This window comes from Bubalus bubalis, chromosome 7 (genome assembly GCF_019923935.1).
Source record: "Bubalus bubalis isolate 160015118507 breed Murrah chromosome 7, NDDB_SH_1, whole genome shotgun sequence".
Lineage (NCBI taxonomy): Eukaryota > Metazoa > Chordata > Mammalia > Artiodactyla > Bovidae > Bubalus > Bubalus bubalis.
The window spans coordinates 62,974,556-62,992,132 of NC_059163.1; positions in this window are offsets into that span (position 1 = coordinate 62,974,556).

Genomic DNA, 17,577 nt, shown 5'->3' on the forward strand with positions numbered 1-17,577 from the left:
TATTTAAGAATATTGAGCAAATAATGTAGAGTTTAAGAAAGCACATGCCTTTAGAGGATCTTCACAAGTTAAAGAATTTTAATTTATCTGTATTCTTAAGAAATTTTAAAGTTTTGGACAAAGTTTATAGTTGAACCAAATGATTTTTCCACTATGAAAAGTAACTTTAAATATTTAACTAAGAAATCCGTGAAACTTTACTAGGAAATATCTAACTTTTCTACTGGAGGGATGACCAGAGATATAAGGAAGCAATTCAAGTTGGAATATCTTCCCATTTGAATTCATTTTTTTCTTTTTTCAATCTGACTCTCAACACTATTTTTTTGTAAGTCCTTCAATATTTTTTATAGTTTAGTATTTGTTTTATATTGGAATATAGTTAATTTACAACTCTGTGTTAGCTTCAGGTGTGTAGCAAAGTGACTCCGTTATATAACATATGTCCATTCTTTTTTCAGGTTCTTTTACCACATAGTTTATTACAAAATATTGAGTAGATGTCCACTTCTTTTTAGAAAACTGTTTAGAACGAAGAGCTTTCTAGTATTTTTTCCTTCCACATTTGTGAATATACTAATTATCAGTATGGAGATTTTCTCCAGATTTATTTTACTCAGCTTTGTCATTAAGTATAATGATTAATATAATTGTTAACTAATGAAAATAATAATGATAATAATAGTCTTAGATAGTTTAAGGTTAGTGTTCTATCTATGCCTTTCATATGTTAAAGTGTACCCCAAAGGACTGATAACAAATGTAAAAGAGCTGTATGATCCACTAAATAGTTAATTATTTAATTCTTGATAAAATATTACAAATTGAAGTATTACATTTACCTTGCAAAATTAAGTTTCACATTTTCTTGTTAATTTTCTAATATGTTGACATTTATTTAAGTAGACAGCCATAAAAACAAATATCTACTTATTTTTGTACCACTTACTACATGTTATACCTTCCCCACCACACACAAAATTGATAATGTAGGAAGTTCACAATCATATATAGATAAGAAGGAATATTTAGGTTTTCTAAAAACTTTGCTTTTTAACAGACTTCAATCAAGATGTCTTTTGAATGTCTGTGCTTTGCATCCAAAATGCACACTAAAATGAGATTCATTTTTCATTATATCAGTCATTTCAGAGCATAAAAATGCAGAATTAGCATCAGCATTAGTTCCACAATGTACTTTCTTCAGATTAAAAGTCAGCAAATTAATGTAAACAACATGATTGAATTCATTGGCAGTGATATTTTTGGCAACTCAGTCACTGTTAAAGAGTTATGCTAGAATTGTTCTCTCTTTATTAGCAGGCATGATGTAAGTGATGTGAGAAACAACTATGAAATTATAATCTGCATAATAGACAATTCTGAAGCAGTTATTTTTCCTGTTTGCATGTGCTTTTGAGAATGTGAAAATAAATTTAACATCCAACCATTCTTCATATGTTTCTCTGTACTAACTACGAATACCAAATGCTCATTTGTGATAGCAATAGAACTCAAGAACAAACATAATCCAGAGATTTATGTAAGCAAATTTGATGGCATAATAAAATATTGTTTTTGTAAAGGAGCTCAACAGCCATTTGAGTAAACTTTCTGAATATTTAACAATCTGGCCAATGACATATTTTCTCAGCACTGAAAGTTTTGAGTTTTTGTAGTTAATTTGACTATTCACTATAATTACATTCTGAAATTTACAGGTTATGTATCTTAAAAAACTCTCTAATTTTGATTCTGTCAAAGTAGAATTCTATTAAGATTGCATAATTCATATAGTAGATAAGCTGATGAAGTGTCAAAAATATTAAAAAGATGTCTGATAAGAACAATGAAGTGCTCTTATAGAAACTGGACAATATTTGATATTTACATATTTAATTTGTGTATTAGGGAAAATATATAGAGAAATAAATGAAAAAAAATTAATGAAATCTATTATATTTTAAATAACATGGAACAGTGAATTTCAAACATGTGAATCTGTGATCATTTCACTATCTAGTTTAAACATACCTAGGTATAATGCACTTGAAAGTGAAAGTCACTCCATCATGTCCAACTCTTTGTGAACCTCTTGGAATTCTCCAGGCCAGAATACTGAAGTGGGTAGCCTTTCCCTTCTCCAGGGGGTCTTCCCAACCCAGGGATCAAACCCAGGTCACCCACATTGCAGGAGGATTCTTTACCAGCTGAGTCACAAGGGAAGCCTGTGACTTACTGATGTTAATAAAAACATCATTAAAAACACATAATGATGTTAACAAAAATAGATTACATTTGGAAGTCTCTTTTGGTAGATATCATTTGCACTGAAAATTCATTTGAGAGTAAAACCATCAAAAATTGTACAAGTATTTTCTGAATCCACACATTGGAAAAGAAAATTTTTCCAAAGAGTTACTTCAAATACAAGTGATAGGATGACATAAGGGAATAATTAAAGGCATTATAAAATAAAATTTGATGTATCATTTATTATGAGGATAAATTTTTCTAGAAAGATAAAAATATGGAGGCTGAAATACTGTCAAAATCATGTTACCAATAATCGTCCATCCTCACTTCAGCAGAAAATGTAACTAGATGTTTCTTGGAACTCTGTAATGGTCAACATTCACTAAAAAGAAAGTCCACAGACTTCTGGAAAGATAATGTAAATTTTGACCAAAAAATGCAGTCAATAATTAAACTCTACTAAAGAATCTGATTTACCTTAATCAGATACTAGTACCAGAAACCAACTGTAAGCTAATGTATATTCTGTCATATGCAATCTCTTCTGCTCTTATGGTCTCCTCATTTCAATAAGATCTTGTAAACATGGACATTTTATGTCACCCTGCTGTGCCTGCATGCGTGTGTGTGAGCTTGTGTTCAGTTTCACCCAATGCATATTTTATCTGAAATGCAGTAAATACAGAATGTGAAAAAAAGGACAGAATAATAGAAGGGACTTCTTCATCTCTTTTTCCCAGAAGATGAACCATTTTGTGATTCCCTGATGTATAAGAACAATCAACAGGATCTGAGCTATAAATTAGCTTTCATATACTTACATTACCAGTATGACAGGAAACTTACATAAATAATTTCTAGTTTAATCACTACAATTTTATTTTTTTTAATTTTTTTTCCAGTTTTTTTAATTTTATTTTATTTTTAAACTTTACATAATTGTATTAGTTTTGCCAAATATCAAAATGAATCCGCCACAGGTATACATGTGTTCCCCATCCTGAACCCTCCTCCCTCCTCTCTTAAAATAAACATCATTATCTTCATTTTACACTGGAGAAATTGACACTAAGTAATACTAGAGATAACTAAAAGATCACATACTGCTTATAGAGGGAAATTAGATTTAAATTGATCAGTTGACCAGCTTCACAGCTGATGTCTTCTTGAACAAAGGAACTGGTTCATGTTATTTTGATGTCTTCTGTCCTTAAGTTGTTCCATGATGTCTTCTATCCTTAAGTTCACAGTCTCATAAAGATTTATATTTATAGTTTGCCTAATTTTTACATTATGCCAAAGGTCTCAAGAATTAAATTCCAATAAATCAGTGCATACCTGGGCAAGTGTTAAACCAAATAAACAAAACAAGAATGAGCAAAATAACATGTTTCCCAAAACTGTAACAGTGTATAAATTCACTGAAATATAGAAATTTAAGTATCAGTTCAGTTCAGTCGTGTCCAACTCTTTGCGACCCCATGAACTGCAGCTCACCAGGCCTCCCTGTCCATCACCAACTCCTGGAGTTCACTCAAACTCACATCCATTGAGTCTAAATTGTTATGAAATAGTGCTTTTAAAGAAATAAATGCCATGAACATGGGGTTTTTTAGACAAACCATTATAAATAGCAATGCTAATGTTGTCACTCTTCAGACTGGAGGATTCTTTGTTGTGGTTACCATAAGTTGAAAATGATGATGGGTTTTCTCTTACTGTGTTAGAATAGAAATAGATATTAAAATAATTATAAGATGGTTTCATTCAGTTCAGTTCAGTCGCTCAGTCATGTCCGAATCGTTGCGACCCCAGGAATCACAGTATGCCAGGCCTGCCTGCCCATCACCAATTCCCGGAGTTCACTCAAAGTCATGTCCATCGAGTCGGTGAGGCCATCCAGCAATCTCATCCTCTGTCATCCCCTTCTCCTCTTGCCCCCAATCCCTCCCAGCATCAGAGTCTTTTCCAATGAGTCAACTCTTCGCATGAGGTGACCACAAGTATTGGAGTTTCAGCTTCAGCATCAGTCCTTCCAATGAACACCCAGGACTGATCTCCTTTAGGATGGACTGGTTGGATACCCTTGCAGTCCAAGGGACTCTCAAGCGTCTTCTCCAACACCACAGTTCAAAAGCATCAATTCTTCACCGCTCAGCTTTCTTCATAGTCCAACTCTCACATCCATACATGACCACTGGAAAAACCATAGCCATGACTAGATGGACCTTTGTTGGCAAAGTAATGTGTCTGCTTTTGAATATGCTATCTGGGTTGGTCATAACTTTCCTTCCAAGCATCTTTTAATTTCATCACTGCAATCACCATCTGCAGTGATTTTGGAGCTCAAAAAAATAAAGTCTGACACTATTTCCACTGTTTCCCCATCTATTTCTCATGAAGTGATGGGACCAGATGCCGTGATCTTCATTTTCTGAATATTGAGCTTTAAGCCAATTTTTTCACTCTCCTCTTTCACTTTCATCAAGAAGCTTTTTAGTTCCTCTTCATTTTCTGCCATAACGATGGTGTCATCTGCATATCTGAGGTTATTGCTATTTCTCCCAGCAGTCTTGATTCCAGCTTGTGCTTCTTCCAGCCCAGCATTTCTCATGATGTACTCTGCATAGAGGCTAAATAAGCAGGGTGACAATATACAGCCTTTATGTACTCCTTTTCCTATTTGGAACCAGTCTGTTGTTCCATGTCCAGGTCTTTTTTTTTTTTTTTAAACTTTACAATATTGTATTGGTTTTGCCAAATATCAAAATGAATCTGCCACAGGTATACATGTGTTCCCCATCCTGAACCCTCCTCCCTCCTCCCTCCCCATACCATTCCTCTGGGTCATCCCAGGGCACCAGCCCCAAGCATCCAGTATCGTTCATCAAACCTGGACTGGTGATTCATTCCATATATGATATTATACGTATTTCAATGCCATCCTCCCAAATCATCCATGTCCAGTTCTAACTGTTGCTTCCTGACCTGCATACAGGCTTCTCAAGAGGCAGGTCAGGTGGTCTGCTATTCCCATCTCTTTCACAATTTTCCACAGTTTATTGTGATCCACACAGTCAAAGGCTTTGGCATAGTCAATAAAGCAGAAATAGATGTTTTTTCTGGAACTCTCTTGCTTTTTTGATGATCCAATGGATGTTGGCAATTTGATCTCTGACTCCTCTCCCCTTTGTAAAACGAGCTTGAACATCTGGAAGTTCGTGGTTCACGTACTGCTGAAGCCTGGCTTGGAGAATTTTGAGTATTACTTTACTAGCGAGTGAGATGAGTGCAATTGTGCAGTAGTTTGAGCATTCTTTGGCATTGCCTTTCTTTGGGAGTGGAATGAAAACCGACCTTTTCCAGTCCTGTGGCCACTGCTGAGTTTTCCAAATGTGCTGGCATATTGAGTGCAGCACTTTCACAGCATCATCTTTCAGGATTTGAAACAGCTCCACTGGAATTCCATCACCTCCACTAGCTTTGTTTGTAGTGATGCTCTCTCAGGCTCACTTGACTTCACATTCCAGGATGTCTGGCTCTAGATGAGTGATCACATCATTGTGATTATCTTGGTCATGAAGCTCTTTTTTGTACAGTTCTCTGTATTCTTGCCATCTCTTCTTAATATCTTCTGCTTCTGTTAGGTCCATACCATTTTTGTCCTTTATCTAGCCCATCTTTGCATGAAATGTTCCCTTGATATCTCTAATTTTCTTGTAGAGATTGCTAGTCTTTCCCATTCTGTTGTTTTCCTCTATTTCTTTGCATTGATATCTAGCTTTTTTATTATTATTATTATTTTTTTGCATGTGGATATTCAGTTTTTCTAACACCATTTGTTGAAAAGATTTTCTTTTTTCCATTGTATTACCTTTTCTCCTTTGGCAACTGTCAGTTGACTATATCTATGTGAGTCTACTTCTAGATTATCAGTCTTGTCCCACAGATTTATTTGTGTTCTACAAGGCATTCAGCATCTTATTTCCCTGACCAGGGATCGAACCCATGCCCCTGAATTGGAAGCACGAAGTCTTAACCCCTGGACCACCAGGGAAGTCTAAGATGGCTTATATATATGCTATTATAGCACACAAGTGCAATTCCTTCCATACTGTGTGTTTAATATATCTGTACTTAACCTAATCACTATAGTCTTTAGGTATTTCATCTATACAGAGGTAAAATAAGGTAAAGGAGGAACATAAGTAGAATGAAAATGAAAAAGATTGTAAATATATTTCTTTACATTTTCATAATTTAACTGTGAATTTTCTCTAAGGTATGGAAGATTATTTTGTGGATATTTATAAGGTAATTCTAAAGTTTATATGCAGAGGTCAAAGAACCAGAAAAACCAACACAATATTAAGGAGGAGCAAAGTGAGAGGCCTGACACTATTCAATGTCAAGACTTACTAGAAGTACAGTAAGCAAGACAGTGTGGTATAGGCAAAAAATACACAAATAAATCAGTGGAACAGAACTGATCATCGAGAAGTAGACTCACATAGATATAGTCAACTGACAGTTGCCAAAGGAGAAAAGGTAATACAATGGAACAAAGAAAATCTGTTCAACAAACGGTGTTGGAAAACCTGAATATCCCCATATGCAAAACTGTTGGGGGCCAGCGTGAGGCACTCCGCCCGTGGCATAGGTCATGAGGAAGGAGGCTTGACATACACAAAGGTGGGATCAAGCCTCAGGAGTCCCCCCGGAAATTCTCGAGCATCTACCCCCATAACCAGAGCCTGCCTACTTTACTACTTTGTGCTCTCACCTACACCTCTGACTTTATGGGTGGCTGTCCCCCACCACCTCTTTCAGAGAAGGCGTTAACTTAGAGCTCCAGTTAATAATAATTCTGGAGGGTTCAGGATGGGGAACACATGTATACCTGTGGTGGATTCATTTTGATATTTGGCAAAACTAATACAGTTATGTAAAGTTTAAAAATAAAATAAAATTAAAATAATAATAATAATAATAATAATTCCTGGGCGTGACAAGAGTGTTTTAACCTACAAACTCCTCTGAAGTTTCTCTAGCCTGCCTGACAGGCTTGTCCGGCCACATGTGATTGCTCACAGCCTCCCAACTGTGAGAAGCACGAGATGCTTTAAACCTTCTAAAAACAGGTTCTTTAGAAAAGTTAGAAAACCATTAGTATAAGTATAGTGGGCTGATTAGAAATTGTATTGGTGAAGGGTTTTTCATTTGTTGAGCCAATGTTTGTTGCTAAGTCTTCACATCCCCTGCCCTTACACACATTAATGAATATATAGAAGAAATAAGTATTAACCTTTGATATTAATCATGTTAGACCTTAGGCTAAGTAAATTCTTTCCTTAATTAAAACCCACTACACCCTCACCCTATAGGAATGTAACTTTACCTGGTACCTTCGGAAGGTGGAGTCTTTTTTAAGAATAATCACCCCTGTAGAAATAAGTGTCCTGGTTGACTGACCGCTGTCACAAGGAGAGGCTCATAAACTGTCAGCAGGCCCCCTGGCCAGAAGATGATGTGACACCCCTAAGACCTCTGTATACATTTGTATGAAGCACCTGACTTTGATAAAAGTCAGGACTGCTGACCCCACGTGACTTTTGCATAACATCTCAGTGTATAAAAGTAGACCATGGAAAATAAAGAATTGGGATCAGTTTCTCAAAATACTGGTCTCCCCATGTTGCTGTCTCTCTCTCACTCTGGCTGAGTCTCCATCTGGAGCGCGGAACCCACCAAGCTTATTAATTATGCCTGGGCTTCTAAGATCCAACTGGGGAGGCCTCAGTGTCTCCTGTCCTTCGGGAGAACGGAAGGACGCCTGCGGCCTAAGTAAGTGGTGCAAACTTCTTGTCTTGAAGTTTTATTGGTCTCCTGTGTAAACCAAGCTACTCAGCCTCTTTTCTCCACTGAATTTTCCTACTGAGCTATCCTCATTCTATTACTATTTACATCTCTAATTAATATCTAATTGAAGCTATTGTATCCTGATCCTCGCCGACGCCGTCCCTGCTTCGAACTTCCTGGATCAGCTGGGGCTGGACCCTGGCAGGAAAACAATAATAATAATAATAATAATAAAGAAGCCAGATATCAACATTTTAGGAATCAGTGAACTAAAATGGACCGGAATGGGCAAATTTAATTCAGATAACCATTATATTTACTACTGTGAGCAAGAATAACCTAGAAGAAATGGAGTAGCCTTTCAGCCAACAAAAGAGTCCAAAATGCTGTACTTGGGCAATCTCAAAAATTACAGAATGATCTCAGTTCATTTCCAAGGCAAACCATTCAATATCAAGTAAAGCAAGTCTATGCCCCAACTACTAATGTGGAAGAAGTTGAAGTTGAACCATTCTATGAAAACCTACAAGACCTTCTAGAACAGTAACCAAACAAGATATCCTTTTCATTATAGAGGACTGCAATGCAAAAATAGGAAGTCAAGAAATACCTGGAGTAGCAGGCCAGTTTGTCCTTGGTGTACAAAATGAAGCAAGGCAAAGGCTAACAGAGATTTGCCAAGAGAACACACTGGTCATAGCAAACACCCACTTCCAACAACACAACAGATGACTCCACACATGGACATCACCATATGGTCATGGTAAAGTCAGATTAATTATACTCTTTTCAGCCAAAGATGGAGAAGCTCTATAGAGTCAACGAAAAAAGACCGAGAGCTGACTGTGGCTCAGCTCACGAACTCCTTATTGCCAAATTCAGACGTAAATTTAAGAAAGTACGGAAAACCACTCTGCCATTCAGATATGACTAAATGAAATCCCTATACAGTGGAAGTGACAAATAGATTCAAGGGATTAGATCTTATAGATGACTGCCTGAAAAACTATGGACAGTGGTTCGTGACATTGTACAGGACGTGGTTATCAAACCCATCCCCAGAAAAAGAAATGCAAGAAGGCAAAATGGTTGTCTGAAGAGGCCCTACAAATAACTGAGAAAAGAAGAGAAGTGAAGACAAAGAAGAAAATAAAGATACACCCATCTGAATGCTAGTTCTAAAGAATAGCAAGGAGATATAAGAAAGCCTTTCTAGTGATCAGTGCAAATAAATATAGGAAAACAATAGAATGGGAAAGACTAGAGATCTCTTGAAGAAAATTAGAGATACCAAGGGAAAATTTCACGCAAAGATGAGCACAATATAGGACAGAAACCTGATGGGCCTAACAGAAGTAGAAGATATCAAGAAGATGTGGCAAGAATACACAAAAGAACCATACAAAAAATAACCTCATGACCCAGATAACCATGATGGTGTGATCAATCACCTAGAGCCAGATATCTTGGCCTGTGCAAAGTCCTTAGGAAGTATCATACGAACAAAGCTAGTGGAGATAATGGAATTTCAGCTGAGCTATTTCAAATCCTCAAAGATGAGTGTTGCGCTCAATATGCCAGCAAATTTGGAAAACACAGCAGTGGCCACAAGACTGGAAAAAGGCCAATTTTCATTCCAATCCCAAAGAAAGGCAATGCCAAAGAATGTTCAAACTACCACACAATTGCACTCATCTCACCCACTAGCAAGCTTAGTTCAGTAACTCAGTAGTGTCTGACTCTTTGCAACATCACCAGACTGCAGCACACCAGGCTTCCCTGTCCATCACCAATTCTCAGAGCTTACTCAAACTAAAACTTACTCAAAACAAAAATTGTGAACAAAGTAAATGTTCAAAGTAATGTTTGGACAAAGTAATATTGCTCAAAATTTCCCAAGCTAGGCTTCAACTGTACATGAACTGAGAATTTCCAGATGTTCAAGCTAGGTTTAGAAAATGCAGAGGAACCAGAGATCAAATTGCCAACATCTGTTGGATCATAAAAAATTAAGAGAACTCCAGAAAAAAAAAAAAATCTACTTCTGCTTCATTGACTACACTAAAGCCTTTGAATCTGTGGATCACAACAAACTGTGGAAAATCCTTAAAGAAATGGGGTTACCAGACCACCTTACTTGCTTCCTGAAAACCTGTATGCAGCTCAAGAAGCAATGGTTAGAACTGGAAATGGAACAACAGACTGGATCAAAATTGGGAAAGGAGTATGTCAAGGCTGAAAATTGTTACTTTGTTTATTTAACTAATATGCAGAGCATATCATGCAAAATGTTGGGTGGATGAAGCACAAAATGGAATAAGATTGCCAGGAGAAATATCAATAACTTCAGATACTCAGATGACACCACCCTTATGGCAAAAAGTGAAGAGGAACTTACGAGCCTCTTGATGAAGGTGAAAGAGAAGAATAAAAAAGCTGGCTTAAAGCTCAACATTCAAAAAAGTAAGGTCACGGCATCTGGTCCCATCACCTCATGGCAAATAGATGGGGAAACAAATCACTGCAGATGGTGACTGCAGCCAAGAAATTAAAAGACGCTTGCTCCTTGGAATAAAAGTAATGACCAACTTAGCATATTAAAAAGAAGAGACATTACTTTACCAACAAATATCCATATAGGCAAAGCTGTGATTTTTCCAGTAGTCATGTACTAATGTGAGAGTTCGACCAAAGAGAAAAGTGAGCGTTAAAGTATTGATGCTTTTGAAGTATAGTGTCTGAGAAGACGCTAGAGAGTCCCTTGCACTCCAAGGAGATTAAACTAGTCAATCCTATAGGAAATCAATCCTGAGTATTCATTGGAAGAACTGAGGTTGAAGCTGAAACTCTAATACATTGGCTACCTAATGCAAAGAGCTAACTCCTTAAAGACCCTGATGCTGGGAAAGACTGAAGGCAGGAGGAGAAGGGGACAACGGAGGATGAAATGGTTGGATAGCATCACCAACTCCATAGGCATGAGTTTGAGCAAGCTCTGGGAGATGGTGAAGGGCAGGTAAGCCTGGCATGCTGCAGTCCATGGGGTTACAAAGAGTTGGACATGACTGAGCAGCTGAACAATAAGACACAGACTTCACACCATTCACAAAAATTACCTCTAACTGTATATAAAACTATACTTAACATAGACTTGCTAAAATTATTTGCACAAGATATATCTGGTAATGAGCAGTATCTAAATTGTACAAAAAACTATTTTTACAATCTGCCTTTTCTAAACCGCTCATACATTTGGAAGTTCTTGGTTCACGTACTGTTGCTGCTTAGCTTGAAATATTTTGAGCATCACTTTGCTAGCATGTGAAATGAGTGCAGCTGCATAATAGCTTGAAAGATTTTTGGCGTTGCCCTTCTTTGGGACTGGAATGAAAACTGACCTTTTCTAGTCCTGTGGCCACTGCTGAGTTTTCTAAATTTGCTGCCATATTGAGTTTATCACTTTAGCAGCAGCATCTTTTAGGTTTGTAAATAGCTCAGGTGGAGTTTCATCATATTTACTACTAGCTTTATTTGTAATAATGCTTCCTAAGGTCCACCTGACTTCACACTCCAGGATGTCTGGTTCTAGGTGAGTGACCACATCATCATAGTTATCTGGGTCACTAAGCTCTATTTTGTATAGTTCTTTTGTGTATTCTTGCCATCTCTTCTTAATCTATCTGCTTCTGTTAGATCTTTTTCATTTCTGTCTTTTACTGTTCCCATCTTTGAATGAAGTTTTACCTTGATACCTCAAATGTTCTTCAGCAACTGTGCTCCTTTGTTTTACCCAAAGGAACACACAATGTTTATAGCAGCTTTATTCATAATATATGGTACACACAATGTTTGTGTACTATATAATTAGTACTATAAATATAGAAGCTTTATTCATAATTCATAGAGTACACACAATGTTTATAGCAGCTTTATTCATAATTGCCAAAACTTGAAAGCAACCAAGATGTCCTTCAGTAGGTGAATACATAAGCCCACTGTGTTATAGCCAAACAATGGACTATTATTCAGCGAAAAAAATTAATGAGCTATCACATCATGGATGGACCTGAGGGAACCATAAATACATATTAAAAAGTGAAAGAAATCAATCTGAAAATCTAAATTCTGTGTGATCCCATTTACATGACATTCTGGATAATGCAAAACTATGGAGACCAAGGATCAGTGGTTTCCAGGCTTAGAGGTGGAGTGATGAATAGACAAAGTATGGGTAGTGAGTGAAACCAATTTGTATGCTGCCACAAACATGCATACATATCGTTATACATTTGACAAAAACAATAGAAGGTACCATGCGGGAAGGCAGAAGTCCAAGGTAAACTGTGGATTTTACCAAGGGGGAAGCCCAAGGTGAATTCTGGACTTCACGGATTAATGATGTTTCAGTGCAGGACCACTGCTTGAAATAAGTGTATCATGCTAGCACAGCGTGTTGTTGCTGAGGGGAGCTGTGGTGCAGACTGGGGAGAGAAAGTATATGAGAAATCTCTGTACCTTAAAAAAAAAGTTGGTAGGACTTCTACCGAGAATAAAGCATAACAAAAATTGGCTCATAGGGTATATCATGATGTCATGATATCCCGTTATATGCTAAGATGATTAAGAAACTTTTAAAGAGAGAAGCTGCAACAGTTGGACACAAATTCTGTTTTTCAGGACTGGGGATGTATAACACTGAAATATGTTACCACTCTCCTTGATCTGACACTGGATGTCCTATTTATATACTTTTCATAGAACTATCTGCAATTGGGAAAGTAGCTTATTCCTAAATAGATACTCTTGCTCCTGTTCATAGAGTCCATAGCTCATGACATGTTGATTAAAGCAACAAATAAGCTAACTTTATCTTCAATAAATTTTCAGTGGTCTCAAGTGCAATAATAACAGAAAAGAGGCTTAAGCAACTTGGTCTGTTATTTTATAAAGCAAACAAAGTGAAATGTAAACGGAAAGTCTTATATAAAGTGTTAAGCTTCTATTTTGAGATAGTTAGACTTGATCCATTTGAAGATGAGACAAATAAACTCTTTTTTCCACAGCAGTGGGGCTATGCTTACGGCATAACCTCTTCCTAGAGTCGTGTGATACACTGTCACAACTGGAAGTGTTAGTCACTCAGTCATGTCCAGCTCTTTGTGACCATATGGTTTGTAGCTCGCCAGGCACCTATGTTCATGGGATTTTCCTAGGCAAGAATACTGGAATAAGTAGCCATTCCCTTCTCCAGGAGATCTTCCCATCCCAGGGATTGAACCTGGGTCTTATAGATTGCAGGCAGATTCTTTACCATCTGAGCCAGAAGGGAAGCATGAGAACCCATACAAATAAGTTATTTAATATCTAAAACTGCTGCTTTGAATAATATCAACATATGTCTAGAAGCAAAGGACTTCCTTACATTGCTTAGTTTTCTATAGTGGGAGTTTTTATTTTTATTATTTTTTAAAATAATAAATATATTATGATGTGATAGCTCATCCTAACTTCATTGAAACAATTTTCTAGAAAGAAAGAGGAAAACAAATGTTACAATGCCATTAAAGTTAGAGGGCTTTACAGCTGGCAAGGAGAACACTGCATCATTCTATTTATCTAGTAAATTCTAGTCCTTGTTGTAGCCCAAGCAACAGGCTATACGCTTTAACATATTTTTTAATGTGATCTTGATCAAGTACAGGCAATATATATTGCTGAAGCTTTCTCTCTGTATGTGTGTGTGTGTGTGTGTGTGTGTATATATATATATATATATATATATATATATTTGAAGTAGCCAAAAATTACACTGTCTATAATTTTCACAATGCTTCAATTTCCAGTAAGTGAATGTATTATACCATTTTTAAAAAGGGACACAAATTATTTCATTTCTCAGAAGAAATTATGGTTCAGAAGATTTAAGGAAAATGACAAAATCAGAGTGAAAAAGAAATGTTGAAAATGATGCTGTGCTTTTCCATTTTTTTTCCCTTCAGTGTAGATTCAGCCTGAATCAAGGCAGACACACTTCAAAGGCTTTTCATAAGTGATGTCAAGTAATTTCAACTGAATTGAAACCACCAGGTTCAGGAGAGATATTGAAGGTATCAGGACCCTAAGGACACTAGAAACTTCACTAGTTTCAAATTAATTTAAAGTATATTAACATCAAACACTGGAAAATACAGGTTAGTGATGGCATTAGATGAAGACTTTGGGGTACTATTCTCGGCTTTCATTTTGAGTTGTTAGTTGTCATGGAAAAGCTATGTATAGCCTATACAAGTGCATTTTTTTTTTTTTTTAACTTTCAGAGATCCAGATTCTCTTTTTCTTAGAAATTAAATTTTGGAATGACTAGTTGTAGTTTATTTACCCTGATTAAGATATATATTTGCTTCTGTGAGAAATTATCTACAAATTGAGGCATCAGCATAGAAGGTGAAGTTAAACATCTTTGTGCTGCAACATACATTCTAGTTAATGTAGAACAAAATGAGTCAAATCTCCTTACAGTATTATTAATAAAATTATCTTTTTTTAATAACTGTTCACTCTCATGCAATACAAAAAATGGAATTGTAGGTTTGTTTCCTCACTCTTTAATCTGAAAATTAGGATAGAAGTGACTTTAGACATTGTTTTAAGCAAAATTCTTGGTGCCCCAATCTGGCATATCTGATCCATATCACACATAAGACGGTATAACTGAATGAACAGCATTTGCGCTAGGATATTTTTTTTGATAGAAGAAAGACTTAAGTGAGACTTCAAAATGCTTGTTGTCACTTTACCTTTTTTATACCTTCACACTTACTGGAGCAGCGTTCTCTGAACATATTTAAACAGATATTTGGAAGTGTTTACTTGACTGATAGTCACATATTTTATAAAATTTAATAATTGAAACAATAGTGAATCCATGATTGTGCTTTCAGAATTGGGGATAAATTTTAGAATTTTAGTTCTCATATATCCTATATAGTTAAACAAGGATTTGAAGGTTTCTACTTGAAGGTCATCTGAGTGACTGGGGAAAACTTTTAAACTTCCTCTCTTGCATTGCCAAATAATTGAAATTTCCTGTGTCTAGTTAATTCAGAACCCACAAGCTGTTATTGTGAGAAGGAAATATTATTGCTTCTTATTGAATTTTTATACAACAGGATCAGGAATCATAGGTAGTCAATTTATCCAAAAAATGTTACCACAGGGCAAATAATCATGAAAAATAATACGTATACATTGTTCATTTACAGCTGGGAGGGAAGCAGTTTTCTGAGCACTAAGTTTAAAATCCTCTGCTGCTGCTGCTGCTGCTGCTGCTGCTAAGTCTCTTCAGTCGTGTCCAACTCTGTGCAACCCCATAGACGGCCTCCCACCAGGCTCCTCTGTCCCTGGGATTCTCCAGGCAAGAACACTGGAGTGGGTTGCCATTTCCTTCTCCAATGCATGATAAGTGAAAAGTGAAAGTGAAGTCACTCAGTCGTGTCCGACTCTTAGCGACCTCATGGACTGCAGCCTACCAGACTCCTCCCTCCATGGGATTTTCCAGGCAAGAGTACTGGAGTGCGGTGCCATTGCCTTCTCCACCAATTAAAATATGCTTCCCATTCATTTTTTCTATCTCATATTTTCTCTAGTCATGCATGAAGACAGACAAATTTGGGGATTTTGAGAGCTCCCTATTTTAGCCAACAGAAATTTAAATCATCCTAGGTTAAGTAGTGGAGAAGGCAATGGCACCCCACTCCAGTACTCTTGCCTGGAAAATCCCATGGACGGAGGAGCCTGGTAGGCTGCAGTCCATGGGGTCACTAAGAGTCGGACACGACTGAGTGACTTCACTTTCACTTTTCACTTTCATGCGTTGGAGAAGGAACCCACTCCAGTGTTCTTGCCTGGAGAATCCCAGGGACGGGGCAGCCTGGTGAGCTGCCGTCTATGGGGTCGCACAGAGTCAGACACGACTGAAGCGACTTAGCAGCAGCAGCAGCAGGTTAAATAGACCCATTTAGATAAGTAATTAGAGAACAGGGATGTAATTACAGGTGTTAATTATAAAGTTGGCGCAAGCTCCTAAGAGTTCATTTTTCTTTAAATTTTTCCTGTAAGAACTTCCCATTATTCTGAAAAGTCACCAAAAGAAGAAAGAAAACCTGAAACTCACATCTCTTACCAAGCCATGAAGACAGAAAACCTGAAACGTGAATCACAAGATAGAAAAACCTTGAATCTGAATGCTGAGATTAAAAATAAAATCTAAAAGAAATCCCCAAATAAAGACCTAGAGCTCAACTAAATGGGAGGTTCAGATCCAGGAGCACTCACCTGGAGCTCCGAAGCAACTGAAAAGAAGGCTGGATTCAGTGGGTCTGTGTAGGTACCATACATAGGGTCTTAACAGCCGCTGGACTGCTGAGGAAGCACTGATCAGGATCGTTTCAACCATGCCAGCTATGTTCACCAAAATTTCAGAAACAGAGACCTGATTGAACTAAAGAAGCATTTACAGGGCTACCCAGGTGGCTAAGCCAGTAAAGAATCTGCCTGCAATGCAGGAGACTTGGGTTTGCTCCCTAGGTCGGGGAGATATTCTGGAGAAGGAAATGGCTACTCACTCCAATATTCTTGCCTGAGAAATTTCATGGACAGAGGAGCCTGCTGGGCTACATTCTATAGGCTTGCAAAGAGTTGGACACGACTGACTGACTAACTCTACATTTCTAATTGAGGTTTTTAGGACTGCAGCCCCAGAGACACAGATTAAGAAACGTCTAAATTGTGTTCCACCAGACTACAGCATGGAGGAAGCCATAAAAGCAAAAGCTGCTAGGTCACAGTATTACATAAGTTGTCTCTCAAGAATTATGATTGGAGCTGGCAAGAAGTAAAAGTTTGTGTTAAGCAAGGGTTGGTTGGAGTCTGAAATGGTTGCATACTTACAAGTGGAACCTTGAGATTATAAGATTGCAGGTTGCAGATATTGTCTGAATGTGGCTTGTGGTGACCTTGGGTTTGGTTCAGTTTAGAGCAAGTTCAAATCCTTAATAGTGAAGGAAGGCTTCTGATATCAGATCCTCAGTGGCTGCCTAATTCCAGTTTTGTATGCCTGAATGTTAACTATTTTTTTTTTCTTTTATAGCCAAAAAAGGGAGGGGAAGATTTGAATGATGTGATTAAGGATCTTGAAATGGAAGGATTATCCTGGATTATCTAAGCAGGCTCGTAAAAATGCAAGTAAGTGTATCTTTTAAAAAGAAGGCAGAGAGAGATTTGACATACACATAGGAACAGGTAATGTGAAGACAGAACATAGAGATTTGAAGAGTTTGGCCTTAAAGACTGGACTGATGTGACCACAAGCCAAGGAATGCTGGTAGCCACCAGAAAATGAAGAAAGCAAAGAATAGATTAACCCCTGAAGGGAATGTGACCTTGCTAACATCATGATTTTGA